The following is a 13,080-nucleotide window of genomic DNA, read 5'->3' as shown; positions in this document are numbered from 1 at the left end:
ATTACTCTGCTCTTGTCACTTCTATACTCATCTATGATTCCCTTGTGTCTGCAAAATAAAATCCTGTTCCTTAACCTAGGGCACAAGGCCATAAGCAATATGATTAAAGCCTTCTTTTCCCGTTTTGTCTCCCAGAGCCTTCTTATGTGCATGCTGTGATCCAGCCAAAATGAATTACTAAATGCCCCACACTCAGTCATCTATAAAAGACATCATGATGCTATGAGAAAAGCATTAGATTTGAATACATATTTTTTTTCTGATCCCCAACTCTATCATTAACTATTTGAACTTGAGAAAATTCTTTACACTCTCTCTGCCTCAGTTTTTAAAAATCAAGTTATTCATTTGAAATATATTGATTGGTGAACAGATAGCTGTGGCTCTTGCTATCCTGGAGCCCACCCTTTGGGTTACAGTGAAGGAATGGGAGATGGGAGCTCAGCCTTGGTGCTAGTAAAGTGGGTGGGTGGGGGCAGTCAAAAAGGAGGTGCAGAACAGTAACTGAGGGACACCTGAGTGATGAGGATGGATGTGGGATGAGAGAATGGTCCACAATGACACTCAGGAAGGAAGCAAAGGCCATATCATGAAGGCTCTTTAAGCTTTGTTCAGGAATCCTTTATTCTAAGGGAAACGAAGAGCAGTCACAGAGTTTTAATCAGGGAAGAAGTGAACCAAATCTACATTCTAGAATGATCTCTGGCTTCTGTGTGGGGAATATATTGAATGAGGATGGGCTGGGAAGGCAAGACTGGAAGCAGCAAGATCAGCTAATAGAAGGTGGTGCAATGGGGCATGAGTGCCGGCGGTAGCCTGAACCAAGGTAATGGCAGCCAGGGTCCGGGACAGTGGGTGGATTCCAGACCCGTTTAGAGGGTCACACCAACCAGGCTCTACAAGGTTGAGAGGCAGAGAGGGAGGAGTCGAGATTTATGGGCAGGAGTCAGGCTTGGCAACAGAATGCATAGAGGACAGAATCCATTTCTGTCCAATGGATACATGGGTAGAAATACAGGAAATGAGGGGGATGAGTGGGAGGAGGGACAAAGAAGTGTTGAGTTCAGTTTGAAAATTTTGTGTCTTATAAGCTTATGGAACAAGCAACACCACCATCCAGTGGAGCTCTTATAGGAATTAAATGAAATGACGTATTCAACATTCCTTATACCTCATGGATGTCTACTCTTATGAACTGAATGTGTGTGCTCCCTGAATTCATATGTTAAAACCCTAACCCTCAATGTAATGGTACTTGGAGGTGGGGCCTTTGGGAGGCATTTAGGTTTTAGATTAGGTCATGAGGGTGGTACTCTTATGATGGGATTAGTGCCCTTATAAGAGGAAGAGATACCAGAGCTCTCTTACTCTCTCTGCATACTTGCTTGAGGAAATGCTACATGAGCACATAGCAAGAAGACAACAGTCTACAAGCCAAGAAGAGTCTCACCAAGATCAGAATCTGATAGCACCTTGATTTTCAACTTCCCAGCCTCCAGAAATGTGAGAAATAAATGTCTGTTTAAACCACCCAGTCTATGGTATTTTGTTACAGCAGCCTGAGCAAACTAAGACACTCACTGAAAAGTAGTTTTCTTTTTTATTTCTCAAACCGTTCCCTTTTCCTAGAATGCCCTCTTTCTAATTTCTACAAGTTCAGATTCAACTCCTATTGCAATGACCATCTCAAAAGTCACCTTCTCCCTGAAGACTTCTTTTATTTTCCCAGGTAAAGGCTTTCCATGCTCTGACCCCCCAGAATGCATTTCGAATTGTGGTTATATATATCAGTATCATATTACTCCTCTAGCTATGGAGATTTCATTAATGATAGGACCTATGTGTGACTAATCTCTGACCCCTAAAACAACACCTAATAATAAGAAATTATTTACATAATGATAAACAGTATAACAATGATTATTTATAGAATTTATATATTATATTATATTATATATAGCTCATAGTATATTATAACAAAATTACAGTAGTATTGACATAAAAATTCAGGGAGCCCATGCATTCATTACTAATTGAGTATGCATATTTTTACTAGCCTATTTCTCTCCTGAAGACAGCAAAGAGAGATAAGGTAAAGAACACAAGTCTCTGAATAAAACTGACTTGAATAAATAGTTCTTTTACTTCTTAATTGTGTAACTTTAAATAGATTACTTACTATCTCTGAACTCCAGTTTCTATATTTAGAAAATGGTAATAAAAATACCCAGTTCTTGAAGTAATCATGAAAACTGACAAAACACAGCAAGTAAAGTGCTCAGCACAGTGTCTGGCACTTCAATAAATTCTAGCTCCTACACCTTCCCACTGTTGGCATTCACCAAAGATTAAGGAAGAATGGAGAAACAGACAATTGCAAAAAGACAATATTTATATATTTCATTTTTTTCAGATACATATCCATTTGGTATTCTCATTTACAATATAAATTTCCAATATATCTCTTGTTATTAAGGCTGTAATATTTCATTCCATAGTCTGTTTTCATTTCCTATTACATTGTATGCCTTGCTTCCTATTAATTTGCCCTCTCTGCAATTCTGTTCATTATAATATAAACAGTAAACAAGAGCCTTTGCTTTGATCAGAGTCTGATAGAAATTATTGGTAAAAAGCTGAACTTCCCATTGTTTCAAGAATCTTTTGAATATAGGAGATAATGAAGTAGAAAACAGGAAAAATATTGACTGAGTACAACCACAGAAGTCAGAATGCCACCCTATCTAATCAAGACTTAAAAGAAACAGCAAAATATTTAAAATTAGAAGTTTAAAGATGCAAAGGCTCAGAGACAAAGAGTAATTTTGAAAATGTCTGTGTTTAAAGATAAAAGAGTTCAGCTTCTTGTCATTAATATCCAATTTGGCTTTATATTTTTCAGGATCAATTGCATAATTTAGAAATATATATCTGGTAACTTATGATAGCATAAAAGCACTTGTTTATATATCATTTTAAGAGGTGTTAAGAAAAAAAGCTCACAATAAAAACAAGAATTACAGCCATGAAAGAAAAGCAGACACATCATTTATGAGTTTCCCCTGTGTGTGCTCTGAAAAGGCAAGATAATTCATTTTCCATGTAAAACATCCTTGAGATTGAGAAGAAAGTTGTTTCCAGCATTTTCTGAATCTTCTCTGGGCAATCAATCAAGGTGTGGAATTTGGAATCAGACAGCCCCCTCTCCAGTGGATCAACCTTCATCTATAGCTGTTCTTGTCAAAATGGATCTATCTTCAAATCAGAAGACAAGATCATAGGTGCTCTTATAAGTAAGAAGAGCAGAGTTCTGTGCACTGAGATTTGAGCCTGAGCTCTGTACTTATTGTGTAAAATGGAGAGAAGACCTCTTCTCTACTATATGAATTACATAAACTAATACATGGCCCAGAGTTCTTCTCATGCAAATGAGAGCTTTCATCAACTTAAAGAGTGCAACTTTAAAATTGCAAACCCTACCTGAGGAGAATCAGCCTTTAGCCCCAGGTCACCCCTTTAAGGCCCCAGCATGCCTTGAGGCTGAGTCCACTATTTGTTATGACTCTGTAATATGTGTGCTGAAGAAGGTCCAGAGTTTTAATGCTGTTACTGTCTTCTAAGGCAACATTAGAACAATAGTTTAATAAAATAATGCTTTCTTTCCAAATTGATGTTTTTCTTTGGGATTTTTATGGTCTTAGAGAGCAGGGTCCATGTCCATTTCACCTACTATGCACTCATCGATGCTATTATAAAGATAATTATTTAAAAACTCCCATCCCGTCCTAGAGTTCTTTAAGATTAATTTTCAGGAATCTGGATGGAAGTGTATCTGAGCTTCTGCTGGCAATTATCATTCATGGCCTCAGTGGGTGGCAAAGAAAATTTAAGGAGCTGTTAGAGATTGGTGTGTATGTGTATGTGGGGTTACTCTCACTCACTATGTCTGCCTTCCCATCAGGGTTGTGAAGAAAGAAGCTGAAGATCAACTGACTTTCAGTCTTGCCCAGGCCACAGCTCCTAGTTGCAGAAGACTCACCAGAGCTCAAACTTGCGAGCACTATGTGGGCAAAGGCAGCATGAATTGAGTAGATGAGCACCTCTACCTTGGATGTTGTCATTTGGGAAGGCCAACCTGAGTCCATGGGGCTCCTGGGCAGCCACCCTGTTGCCAATTTAATTCCGAATCCAATGACAGGCTGTACTTTACAGATATCTTTAAGCCTGGCCAGGAAATAATAGCTGAGAATTTTTTCAATAAGAAGGAATTACAGGTTTGGAAAGGTACACTGGGGGATACATGGCTTGATTATCTGTCTTCCAAATCTCATCCTGGATGATCAAGCATCTACCCTGTGATCAGAGATTGAAAGAGCAAAAGTTTTTGCAGAAACCCAACATCATCAAAGTTCTCTATTCAACAGGTGTTTATCGAGCCCTTAGTATGAGCTCAGGAAACAACAAATAAATGTTACTTTTGCCATCTATCTAAAATTTTTCATGAAGGAATTTCAGTCCTTTGCTATCTGTTCTAGATTAGTATAATCGGATTTCTAACCTAGAAAGAGTCTAAAAATTGATTCAAACCCAGGAACCTAAATGAGTTTCTCAACATCACAAAAGTCAATGAGAAAGAAGTAGGTCTCAATCTCAGATCTCCTGGCTTACCATCAGTGCTCTTTGCCTGCTTCATGAACCTTCTTGCAGTTTACATGAACGTAATTGAGTCTCCAGAGAGATACACTGAAAGATCCAAACATTTTTTTTTCAATTCAACCATAATCATTTATAGCATGCTCACTTAGGACTGCATTGTACTTTTGTGGGGGCCCCAAGCACTTGTGTCTTTGTGGGTCCGTTCCTCCATAAAAAAAATTATTACAAATTATATTCAACATCTGCATTGGTATAGAGATGACTATGTTAATATATATGAAAACATTTTCTTTGACCCAAAAGTTTGTTTTTTTCTTCCGATTTTAAAAGATTTTGAGAAATTTTCATGAGCTTCTAAAAGTGTTCTGGGTCCATAAGTCAGTCCTGTACATAATGGATGCAGAGCACGGAATGAAATTCTAAAAAGGAGACTGAAGAAGTGTGAAGATATTTTTGCCTTCAACCAGCACCGAAGATGGTTGAGGGGAGAGGGTCTAGAATACACTTTTTTTTTTTCTGTGAGTCACAGATCCTCTTCAGACATAATAAAGATCAGCATTTACTAAAACAAAAACTGTGCCAGTCACAGATCATTTCCTACATCAAAGTCTCTCGACTAAGAAACCCAGACGCAAACATTTTGGTTGAGTCATCCCTGTCAATTCTCCTGTCCTCTTTTGCCTAACACTTTCCAACAACAGCCAACCATTCCAGGGGCTGAAATAATAAGCCCATCTTCAGCGGGGTAATGTCTTCTTTCACTCCATCATCAGCTAGATGATTGGTGTCATTTTTCTTAATAAAAAGCCATTGCTAGAAGCTATCTACACTAAATACTCTTGACATCACTTCCTTTAATAGAGCTTACAAGTTATAAAATATTTAAGCAGCAAGGCGTGACAGAGCATTTATTATTCTGGGCCATTCATTCAGCTCTCTCTCCTGTTGTGAGACAAGGTACTAAAGGCCAGTTCGTTCCCTGCTTACCCTAAAGTGTGAGTGGGGATGCTGGACCCCGCTGCATTGGTAAAACAATTTTATTACCAATGTAGGTTTTAAAAATAATTACTAGATGGAAAAGCATCAGCACGAATGATTACCATGAAAACGAACTGACTCCTGACAGAGCTGAGTCTCTGCTCTCTATCCTCTGATTATTCCTTAACTTTGTAGTCTGTCTATACTAGTAGGCAATTATCTTAGTTGTGTGAGACCTTCTTAAGCAGAGCGAAAAACTGTGCAGGACACTAACATCTCCTTTTCCCACTTTTCCGTGAAAAAAGAACTGCATGATCACAAGAATCGGAAAGGAGCTACATAGAAATGAAAACCTAACTGTTCAATATTACACACTCAAAAACAAACTTTTAACAGAAGTAAAAGCTACAGATACAAGACAATTAATACTAGGAGAATGAGACTAAAAAACTGCTACCATCCCCAAATCAACACTCATTCTGTACCCAAAAGGATACATTCTTTCTCAAATTTTTCAAGAATTCCAATTTTCTATAGAGAGTCTAGTGTTCACAGGAACTTTTTAAAATAATCAAGATATTTTAGTAGTTGTTATGCTTTAGCTCTCGTAATGCATTAATTTATAAATATCACATTTCAATAAGTCTTAATAACTCGTTTTATAGATTACTAGACAGTGGCTGTTAGTTTAAGTAAAAAATGAAAATATGAAATTATAAATATCTGATCCTAAGGAAAGACTTGTACTTTTTTGAATTGGCTCTCATCTCTCCCAGGGGGGTAAAATTAGAGAAACATTGCTCTACTGAGAGAGACATGCTTATACATAGTAGGTGCTCAAGAAAACATAAAAGTTTGATCCCAGTTGTTCCCATCATTCTCGTTTCTCTTTAGTAGGATGATTAATCATTACCTCTCTAAGACACATGTTGTCTTGACAGGATATAAACCCCAAGAGCCAGGATATGGATTCCACATTCCTTGCCCTTTAAAAGTGTCTCCCAGAAACACCCACAATTCTTTTGTAGGTCAGATAAAATTAAATTTTTTTAAAATAAGTTTTTAAAAATGAGTGTTTGAAGGCTTTGAGAAATCAGACCAAAAATGGAAAATGCGGAGTAGTAGAATGTGAGTGGGTAATTAGGTGGCAGCTCATGATTTAACAGATGATTCCAGAGAAAAAGCCAAACAAAGCCTGCCATATGTTCAGCTTTCTGTGTAAACCACTATAGACAGAGAGAACTTTATGGAATATTAACATGTTCTATAGCATATGTCTAGTCAGTATGTTTGTTCCACCCTACTTGTTGCCAAGTTCCAAATGCTTAAAATAATTAACCTTTGCCACTTTTTTGGAAAGCTTTGCAGTGCATTACAAAAGGAATGCTTTCCTCTGTATCCTTAGAGGCTTCACCCCACCAAAACTCACCAACGAAGTAAGTTTATTCCCTTCTGGAATTCAAGCACGTATGTTAAAAAAAAAAAAAAAAAAAAAAAATTCCTCTCTTCCCAAATTCTATTCAGGTGGTTGTACAAACAAATGCCAAACACTAGTTTTTCAACCATTAAGAAATACATATAAGAAATAATAATAATGAAACAAATAATAATTCTTACACATAGCAACTCACTCGGTGTTAAGTTGCTACGTGTAAGAATTTTTTTATTAATTGTTCTATTGAACACCGATAAGCACTTACTACATACTGTGACTTCAGATACAAATACGAGCCATGTTTCTTGCTCAAAAGAATTTATGCCCTGATGGTGGAAACCTATCCACAAAGAACTATTATTCTTGTGAAAGGAAGATGTGGAGGTATAATGGATTTGTACTGTGTCAGTTCAGTTTTGCTGGATTTATGTTTCTCAGAATTCTCTTCCCTCTATAGTGTCAGGTTAGCATGGACCACAAGAGCTGTTTAATAAAAAAATTTTGGAAGACAGAAAAATGAAATAGCCATGTTCTTATTACACTTGGAGTATTGAAGCAAGGCAAGGGGTGCTGTGACATCTCACACATGTGGTATGTGTTTGCGTGTCTGCTGGCTTACCTGGTGGAGGGTTTGGGGGCAGGGGCAGCAGCCAGGCTCACAACAACACACAACTTCAACTCCTACTACATCCTTCTTTAACTTCTCTGACTCCTAGGTACATATTAAGCATCATGACAAAATTCAGTGGCTTTTCCTGCAGCAGACACCAACAGCATCAAATTTGGAGGTCTCAAGCTAATAAAAGACCAACACAGGTCCAATTCATCTTTGTAGGCCCAATTCTGGTTCCAATTTGTTCTTCCTCCACATTTCTCTTTCCAACTTCCTGCCCTGAAGGCAGACATGACAACTGCCCAACTAACTAGTTCCCACAATTCTGTAAAGTCAAATGTCTGTACTCAATCATATCCCAATGGTTCTACAAAGCAATATCAAGAAATCTTCCTTAGCCTGATGATATTCGAGTTGAGGGTCTTCAAAGATGAAGAAGAGTTTCCTCACAGAGAAAGCAGGAGAAAAACTTTGCAGGCATAGAGAATAGCACATGCAAAGGCTCAAAGACATTCAAGAACATTACATGTTCAGGAGAGAGTGACCATCATGTTTGTGGGAGATAGTCCTGGGAGACAAAAATTAAAAGGGAGGCTGAGGTAGGTACTAAGGACCATGTGGGCCATGCTAAGAAGTTTGAAAGAAATCCAGTTGGTAATCAGGAACTATAGAAAAATTTTAAGCAGATAATGCATGGATGCATTATCAGTGCATGTGTAAAATGATCGGATTTGAATTTTAAAGATAACTCTTGAAACTATGCAAAGGATGATTAGAAGGGATAGGACAAGCCTGGAGCCAGAGAGTTTGGTTAGGCACCTGCTGCGATACCAATTAGCAAAAGATAAAGGACAGTAGAAGTTGGGGAGAGTCACCTGTCCTGTAGAGTCTATAATTTCATTTTGTATATATAATTATATGAGGCATAAATTCAAACACAATGTAGATGCTGAGAATCATCCCTCTAAAATTGTCCTTTATATAAAGTTAAATCACACTGACTCTGCATACCAGTTAGGAATGCTCAAGGTGAAAAAATCATCAAGTAACCTAATTCCAACTGTTTCACAGGCTGGAAGAACTTCAAGATTGGTTTGAACCAGAGGCTCAACCATGCCATCAAAATTTGGTGAAACTTCGACTCTCTGTTCTACCTTTCAAGAAAATTAAAACACACACACACACACACACACACATACACACACAAAACCACAACAAAAACAACAATAAAAACAGATAACATGCGTTGAATATTTATGTTGTACCAGGAACTGTTTAAAGTACTTTAAATGTGTTTACTGCATTTCATCCTAAGGCAAAGTGGCTAATGGCAGTTTACGTCTTCACTGAACCTCTCACATTGGGGATTCCCGTGGGTGTTGAATCCCCATCAGTTGACAGAAGTTTGATAAAACTCACCTATAAAACTGTTTGGTTCTCATGACTTTTTAAAGGAGAAAATATTTTACTCTCTTTTCAATTTCTTCTGTGACATCCCTTCTACCATGTATTATACTTTTCATGTATGTATTTTGTCTTTCCTACTAGGCTGGAAGCTTCTTGAAGGTATAATATATCTGATTTGTCTTGATATCAGAATTCATTGCACAGTGTAATACACATATAGGCATATCTTCTTTACCTTTACTTCCTCACAGCATCATATACAGTGCCCAATGTTTATGAAACTAGTTGCAAAAAGATACAGTCATTCAGACAGTTACATTGATTAGGCAACTCAGGTAATGTGGTGAATAAATATAAGCTTTGAAATCAGATAGATCCAAGTTATATTCTGGCTGAGCCATTTTTTTAACTCTGTAACTTTAGACAATTGCTTAACATTTCAAAGATTCCGTTTCCTCACTAGTGCAACAGTGATAATAGCAATTTGTATGTTTGTTGAGAGGATGAAAGCAAGGCAATGTTTACAGAATGCTCACTTAGCTTAATACCTGATAGATAATAGTTGTTTGATAAATCATGACTACTAAAAGGACTTTAGAACTGAATGGTATTTTTCAAAAATGTGTCTTTTCTATTGTTCCAGTTGTTATTTTCTAGGCTGTTGTCAATCAAAAGGGGATATTAAGACTCCAGTTTGTCCTTGAATGCAAGGCTTCTGTGGTGTCATCATTTTAGTTAATTCAGACAAGTATTCTTCATGGATGAGGTAACACTCGTAACTTAGAATGTAGTAGAAGCAACAGTAGGTGTACTTTGTAAAGCTAGAGAAGTCAGTACTTTAGATACTGTATTGTTTCAATGTTTGTTTTTTAGAAGAACTGGTGGTTCTTCCAAAAAAATTATTTCTAGATGGTATTATATTAGTAACAAAATTCGATGAATTTTTTTTTTTTTTTAAATATTTAGAGTTTGGCTTACCCATGGAGAGAGAGATCCTTTATCAATTTTTGGTACCAAGTTATATAGTCTTCTAAACTAATTTCTTCTCACATGTAAATCACCTTTACCAACAAGTTTCTGGATACAGAAATGGAAAGTTATAGAACCAGATTTCTTTAAATGTTCAGATTATGTGAGAATCAAGGAGTTTAGAGATTAAGTGGTATACTTCTTCACGAATTATAGACATAGACGAGCCCTCCATTTCCCAAGTTTCAGTATTATTGGATGCTGAATGGTCATTTGTCTACAACAGAGAGAAAGAAAGTATTAGATGCAACATGAATTTTGGAATTGGGCATTCCTAGGATGGGGTACCAACGCCACCACTTACTAACTAGATTTGGGGCAACTTATTTTATCTTTATGGATCTCAACTTCCTCATCATCTATTCAAACAGAAAATGTTTAGAAAGCGTCTGACACACAGCAGGGCTTCTCTTTGTCATCTTCTCCCTCACGAGCCCTGTCACGTTTTGAATGCCACCCATGCGGTGGTATGGAATGGTTCCAATGGACAATACTTAGAAGCTGATCAGGAGGGCCATAAATCAATGAAATGGTGCTCTTGGTACTCTTATGTCACCTATGTCTACTGAACACTTGATTTTGATCTTTTTTCCTTCTATAATTTGAAACTGTTGTGAGTCATATTTTCAGTGTCTTCCTCTTCCTACTCTCCTTTCTATACTTCTGTCTACCCCCAGCACACCCATATGATATGCTTTTAGAAATATTAAACTTAGTCCTCACCATCTACCAATTTAGTTGCTGGTTTTAGATTCTTTTTAAAAGCTATGATTCAGCAAGAGGCAAGTCTAGAGAATTTAATTCAGTACCTCAAAGCACACTCAAACTTACTTTAAATGTCTTGCATAAAATCTTTCAGAAACAAAGTAGGTTTTAAGTAAATAAATATTGCTCTAAGTGGGTCAAGAAAATCAGATAGAAAGATCATTACTGTTCCAAAGACATCCGCTGGGACTGAGAAGAACAGGTGGAACAGTGTGCCCTAAATACTCATGTAAGAAATTTGTGGGGTACGAAATACTTCCACCATTAAACCAATGAGTCATAGGGCCCAAGAGTTATTGGGGGATCTTGAAGCCATGTAGTCCAATTTCCTACCCAAATCCTCTAGCATGTCCTTCCTTTATCAACAAATAATATTGGTGATAATAACATCAAAGACTTATGTGGCGTTTACTATATACACTTTATAATATTAACTTATTTAATTCTCATAGTAACCTTGTGAGATAGGTAGTATCATATCCCCATTTTATAGATGAGGAAAACTGAAGAAGTATAGATGTCCCTCAACTTCTGCTTGAACTTTCACTGTGGAAGGGCTATGCCTGTAGAAAGTTCCCCTTGTAAAAGTTAATCTAATTTTTCCTGCCTCACAACTCCAACTCATTTTCATTCAATCCTAACTATTTCTTCTTTCTCCAAACTGGTAGGAGTTCTCAACCCAAAACTCAGCATGCACGCTCAGTCTACTGCCCTCGCTGCATGAAGGCAATGTTTTCCAGAGAGCGTCCCTTGGCATCACTCTAAAGGTTATTGCCTGAATTACAAATTTACCTTTGCCCTTTGCTTCAAGAAAAGCCCCAATTACCACATCGCTTCTTCCTGGGGTCCTGCAGCTCTGGGCAGGCAATAATTCAGGTCTCCTTAACAAGCAGGCAGTGGTTCTGCTGTCCAGGGACAGTAGTCAATAAACATACTGGAATCTCTGCAACCTCCACTTAGCTCTGAAACTAATCACCTTACTAACCGCAGAGGCTGCACAGCCATGCTAATGAGCTGCTGGATGATGACATTTTTTTGCTCTCAGAGGAAAAGTCACAATGTGGCAGCAGAGATGGGAGCCTCAGGAAGATTGGATCAGCCATTCTCTGAGATTCAGATCCAGAAATGTTCAAAATACTGCTTAGCGGGGAGATGGACTGGGACGCAAATTCCTCCTGGTGCTAAACACGTCCATTAATTAGCATTCAGAGAAATAAAGAAAAATGAAGATTTAAAGGTCACTGCATTAGCATTTCACCCCCGTGTCTGAATAGCTATTTGTATATACTAATTTTCCACCCATTCCTTCTTTTAATCACCATCTCTAAGGAGAACTTGGCCAACACAGACATGCCTTCTGGTGGCAGTGTTCTCTGTAAATAATAATAAAAGAAATCACTGTTTATTTGCTCAACTTCAACATTTTCATGTAAAAGAGAGTCATGGAGGTGGTTAAATTTTTAGCTTTTCAGAATCCAGACAGATTTTTTTGTTTCTCTATAAAATGGAATAAGAGTCAGGCCTTTTATTATCCACTCCCCACCACCACCACCACCCCGCCCCCACTACCACCACCACCACCAAAATCTGGCTCTTTATGGCTTCTTTCTCTAGAAGGATCTTCCCCCCCCCCCCTCAAAAGAGCCATTAGTGGCAGACACTTTTCCTATGTGAGCTGAAGAAAAGTCATCACAGTCTTTTGCTTGCAAAGAACACAATATGTTATTTAGATTTTAAGCCTATCCGAGTCCATGAGAAAGTTCTGGCTTCATAACGCAGTTTGGAATTCAAGTAGCTTCTAGTCACCATCCTTATACCACCCCCATCCTTCTGCCCCGACCATTGCAATGACCTGAAGGTCCTTACCTCAAAAGAGTTCCTTCCCTGTGAATATTTAGCATCATTTTGGTTCTCCCCCCACTGCCCAGCTCTCCTAGAAACAAAGGATGACGACAGATAAGAGGAGGACAAGATCCACAACAGAACCCGCAAATTCCTATGAGCTGAGAAAAGTGAGAGCAGCTGTGTTTCCTTCAGGAGGTCTTCAGATCACACCACTTCTTCAACCCTTGCCCTTCAGGGAAACATTTTACACCTTATTGTGGGAAGATATTCTCAGAGGACATCCGTCCTAGGTGCTGTCTCTGCAGGGAGACCTGCTGGAGTCTGAGGGCTTGGAGAGCTGTGGCACCACTCA

General features: G+C 38.0%; 1 long non-coding RNA gene across 3 annotated transcripts in view; it reads right to left on the bottom strand.

Moving 5' to 3' along the window:
* Nucleotides 1-13,080, bottom strand: part of LOC107516423 — a 184,042-nt gene that overhangs the window by 73,827 nt on the left and 97,135 nt on the right. For 2 of the 3 annotated variants that reach the window (XR_001598293.2, XR_001598294.2), the window contains exon 1: nucleotides 10,068-11,878. The exons of the other annotated variant lie outside the window; for it this stretch is intronic. This is a non-coding gene — a long non-coding RNA (uncharacterized LOC107516423). Of the gene's footprint in view, nucleotides 1-10,067; nucleotides 11,879-13,080 lie in introns of those variants that run through there. 3 annotated transcript variants of the gene reach the window in all.

This window comes from Rousettus aegyptiacus, unplaced genomic scaffold, assembly GCF_014176215.1.
Source record: "Rousettus aegyptiacus isolate mRouAeg1 unplaced genomic scaffold, mRouAeg1.p scaffold_m13_p_3, whole genome shotgun sequence".
Classification (NCBI taxonomy): domain Eukaryota; kingdom Metazoa; phylum Chordata; class Mammalia; order Chiroptera; family Pteropodidae; genus Rousettus; species Rousettus aegyptiacus.
The sequence above is the reverse complement of the archived record's forward strand: the minus strand, read 5'-3'. Positions and strand labels throughout refer to the sequence as shown.